This window comes from Palaemon carinicauda, chromosome 18, assembly GCF_036898095.1.
Source record: "Palaemon carinicauda isolate YSFRI2023 chromosome 18, ASM3689809v2, whole genome shotgun sequence".
NCBI classification, from domain to species: Eukaryota; Metazoa; Arthropoda; class Malacostraca; order Decapoda; family Palaemonidae; genus Palaemon; species Palaemon carinicauda.
This window is the reverse complement of record NC_090742.1, coordinates 38,564,544-38,569,543: the sequence shown is the minus strand read 5'-3', so window position 1 is coordinate 38,569,543 and position 5,000 is coordinate 38,564,544. Positions and strand designations below refer to the sequence as shown.

The 5,000-nt window shown below is 32.7% G+C and overlaps 1 protein-coding gene across 3 annotated transcripts in view; it reads left to right on the top strand.

The window, feature by feature from the left end:
- LOC137657781 (uncharacterized) overlaps positions 1 to 5,000 on the top strand; it is a 127,196-nt gene that overhangs the window by 81,503 nt on the left and 40,693 nt on the right. Inside the window, exon 1 of one of the 3 annotated variants that reach the window (XM_068392293.1) lies at positions 2,660 to 2,797. The exons of 1 other annotated variant lie outside the window; for it this stretch is intronic. The gene's annotated coding sequence lies outside the window, so the exon portion shown is untranslated. Of the gene's footprint in view, positions 1 to 2,659; positions 2,798 to 5,000 lie in introns of those variants that run through there. One more of the 3 variants, XM_068392296.1, reaches the window with a different exon arrangement.

The window sequence follows — 5,000 nt, the reverse complement described above, 5'->3', positions numbered from 1 at the left end:
AGAATTGTATGTATGCATGTATGTATATATGTATGTATGTATGCATGTATGTATATATGTATACATGTATGTATATATGTATGTATGCATGTATGTATATATGTATGTATGTATATATGTATGTATACAGATTCAGATAATCAGGCAATCGATAAAAGTTTAGTGTACAAAAGTTTTATTTTGCAGATTGTGACTGGATCAATCTAGAGTATTTTAGTTTCAATTGACCTGTTATCAACCAATTTTATAAAAACTTCAGAGAATATACTTTAATACTTTACAGTTTTGTAAGTAATCAGGAGCTGAGGATTGACGTTGATGGCGTTTTAGGAATTTTAGACTTATGACGTATATGTTCAGATATTCCTATAAATATCTACATATAAACTTATACCTTATATGTAATTATTTACACGGTATATATATATATATATATATATATATATATATATATATATATATATATATATATATATATATATATATATATATATATATAAATTTATGTATATTATTCATGAGTGTGTATGTGTGTCATTAAGAAGTTTCCCTCAACAAGGTGGTTCTAGAGATTATAATTCGTTCGTTCGTTTTAGATTGCCCAACCTTTATGCAAGACACGGGCTCTTGCGTTGGCATCCCGTAAAAGAGAGATTGCAAGTTGTTGCCACATTCGTACCTGTACCAACGAATGTAGAATATAAAATCTAAGCCGGGGTATGCAACTTCAGTACATAAAAATGCATATTAACGTATGTGTTCTTAGTCTCACCGTATCAAATAGCAAAAATGAAGCGCAATGGCTACCTATCGGTTGGTTACCTTGTTCCGGTTGCTACCATTATTGCCATTGCCAAGCGTCCTGTCAACACAGCTGCTACGCGTATGAACAAGCTCTCTTCTGAGAATCTCTAACACGACCTCCTCATCGATTTTAAATATATATCCTAACAGCGATGCAATGATTTAAAGTCGGCAGATACCATTGACAAATAAGTTTAATTGGAATAAATTTTCATAGTACATGGAATTATTGTGGTATTATTTTATGAAGCTGCAGAATTGTACGTGATTTCCTTACGGTCGAGTCTTCGCCATTTTGACATTTTTTACGTTTGTCATTTCAAGTGATGTGGTGTTCAAGTAGGTACTAAGATAAATTGTTCATCTGCATGAACCCCATCAACAGTTCAATGACTTTGAAAACAATAGTATATTCCAATGTAAATGAAAGGTACATATTGTTAAAATATTATATATATATATATATATATATATATATATATATATATATATATATATATATATATATATATATATATATGTGTGTGTGTGTGTGTGTGTGTTTGTGTGTGTATATATATATATATATATATATATATATATATATATATATATATATATATATATATATATGTATGTATGTATATATACATATGTATGTATGTATGTATATATATTATACAAGCATACACACTTTTACATGATATAAACGTATGAACACATACATATATAACACACGTGACTTTAATAGTTTTAATATCAATTTAACTCTACCATGCAAATAACATATCCAAGTTAAAAATATATGCGAGAACATAAATCCAGGATAGATCTATTAACATAACTAGATATTTTACTTATTTCTCAGTCTAACTCCCTTTCTTTCGTCAGGGGAAAATGAAAATTGGCTTATGAAATTAAAGGAGAATTAATTGGCTGTGTAAATAATTTAAGAATTTCCTTTTGCCAGACTAAACTCCAAAAAATATTGAAAAGACATTCTCGCTATCACAATTTCTTAGTGCAAAGTAAACGAAGGCCGGATATGTTTCACAAAAGTCAATTTGCAATCAAGAAAGATTTTTAAATGAGCTGCATCTTCCTACATGTGGTTAACGAAACCTTGCCAATGAAAAGATACCAGGTAAGGAAGATCCACTGTCTTTGACCTACTGCCCGTCCTTCGAATTCTGATCGTTCCATAGTAGTTAATAAAATCCCATATAAATTCAAAAATAAAATTAAAGAATATATATGTAATTTATTAATATTTGTGTATTTAGAGGTATAAGTACCACTCATGTTGGTACATCTAAGAAATAGATTAACTAAAGACACACCAAGTTTTTTTTATATAATTTTGATATATATAGTATATACTGTATAGTACTAGGCCTATAGTGAAGCTTATAAACCTTAGGTAGACCGGAGAGCCCATCTCAGTTGTTATTGATCAAGTTAGATTAAATAGTGCATGAAAACATTGAAATTGCATGTTTAAAATGCATTACTATCACATTTCGATCATGGGGGACTACCAAATTAGTACAGTATTTGAAAATATTATTTTAAATATGTTAACGGTAAGCATCCTTTCGTCATCAGTGCATGCTGAGTAATTAAACTAACTATGGTAAAAATATACATTAGCATCATTCAGGAAAGGAACTCAAATTGAATATTTCATTTTTCAACCGTCGCGTAGAGGCAATAGTGTATGAGACCGTATATATCACGAGAGCAGGCTGCAGGACCCGTGGCCGGGAGCCTGAGAGCCTGGGAGTTGGAATATTCAGCAGCGGTCACTCGGCTCGTCGTACCGACCTCCGCTCTCATTGATCCGTACGAACGGAGACTACAAACGCGACCCGAACGTGTAAGCATCTCTACCAGATAAATGTATTGACGAGACGACGACGTTGGATCAGTAAAGCCTTCAGTAGTCGTTTCGCTATCCGCAGTTCAACACTAAGTTTTCCTAGTGATTTTGTGATGGTATATCTTTTTATATTAGGTATGTAAGCTAGCCTTTTAAGGCAAAGTGTGTCTAGTGGTTGTAAATTGTCGATATTGTATGTGTTTATACAATATATTAGTGTTTTATGTAACAAGAATCGCTGCTTGTCATAGATGGAGTTTTATATAGTACGTGTAAGACTGGACAATGTTTCCCACTTGGAATCTCATGCAGGTTCACGGTAGGCTGGGCAAGGCTAACTGGTTATCTGTTAGTAATGTTTTCAGAATCAAAGAGACATGCCTTTATGAGTTATTTATAATTTCCTAATGTCTACGAATAACTAGCTACTGAAAACTCAAATATAAATACTATTATACTCTAGTTCCGAATCATTTATTTCGTAATATCTACGAATATTTAGTTAAAAATTCCTGGTAATTATAAGACTTGGAAGCTCCGCCCACCCATTAGCTGCTTCAATATTTGAAATCATAATTTTGTGTCTGACGAACGCATTAAATAAATAATCTTTGAAGCCTTTTTCAAGGACAATATTGTCACCTGGTTACAAAAACTAGTCAATAGAGGCCAAGTGCAGTATATGGCTCTCTCTCTCTCTCTCTCTCTCTCTCTCTCTCTCTCTCTCTCTCTCTCTCTCTCTCTCTCTATGCAGTGTCCCTTTTTAATAGTACTGAACATCTACCGAAAGGTAGAATAAACTGCACGTTAGATAGTGGAATTTTTTAAAGTATAGTGTATGAGGCCTTTACGGTTGGTTACCGTATTGTCATTTTATTTGTAACCCTCCTCCATCCCCCAATTGAAAATTTTTATTCCATTTAAACTGAAATTTCACCTCTTAGTCTTAATTATGTTAGTCTTGATCACGTAACCTGTAAACCGCTAGTTTTAAGCATTCCATGTCACAATATCCCTGCAGTCCGTATTTATCCTAGCGGTGGACATTTTTTATTTATTTTATTTTAATCCTTTTATCATACAGCATGTGTAACTTCATGATTATGGCCATATGTAATTTACTTTTGTGCAAGGTGTGGCCCGAAAATCGTTTGGTTTTTGGGGGTGGCAGGCCGATCAATATATAGTCAACTTTTTTTTTTATTTTTCCTAATAAGTGAAAATACTTCAAGTATGACCAATTGTATTCTTAGAAATGCGTTTAGAAAAGGTTTTTAATGGAGACCCACATTTGAAAAGCGCTACACACACATACAGTATATATATATATATATATATATATATATATATATATATACACACACACACACACACACACACACACACACACACACACACACACACACACACACACACACACACACACACACTACTATTGACATTATTTTCTGAACCTGATGAGTTGTCCCAATAAAATTACGTCTTAATGACTATCTAGATCGACGAGTGTATGCCAACTGCAAACCACGCAAAATTGTCTTCTCGTGAATGAATTGTCCTCTAATGTGTAAATTTTTGAAGTAAATGTTTTAAAGGTTTAATAAATATGAAATTTTGGAAATTTATTTTCATTGTAGAATCAAAAAAGTTTAGCGAGCGAGATGAGAGTTAATGTTTTCAAAATCCTTGTGGATATTGTCTAGTACTAGTCAGGCCATAAATCTGAAGAGCTTACTTTCAGCTTTATGGGCCATAAAGCTGAAAGTAAGAGCTTCAAAATACCATAATAGTTTGTTAAACCTCACAGTAAGGCAATATCCCAACTGATTTCAAGGTAGAAAGGGGTAAAATTAAAACAGATTTTAGTTATGGTTACGGGAAAAGTTCAATTTTGGAATAGGTGTAAGGTAAGATAGCTTGCACCCATCTATTAATTGCTCGAGAAATCGCTATCTAGTGTTAGGAATCGGGAACGGTCAATGTTGTGTAAAAGCAATTACAATCAACGTCATCAGTCAGGACACGGAATTTGTATGAAGTTGGGAAAAAAATCGTGATATTAACAAATATTTGTGGTAGAAGTGTTTGCACACTAGAAAATTTACTTGACACTCGATTGTAGCTCACGGTAAAGTTCTAAGTGAAATTAAGATGCTAGAGGGCCAGACGTTAATTTTTTGCACATGCAAGATTATATTGGTAAATGCTCAATTTATTCCGATAAGCTTAGTAGAGAAATTTAAGGCCTAAATATATTTACATTAGTGAAAGGTAAACTTATAACCTTGAGCAAATGAAAAGCTAATACCCATTTTTATAGAGGTAACATCCACACCCT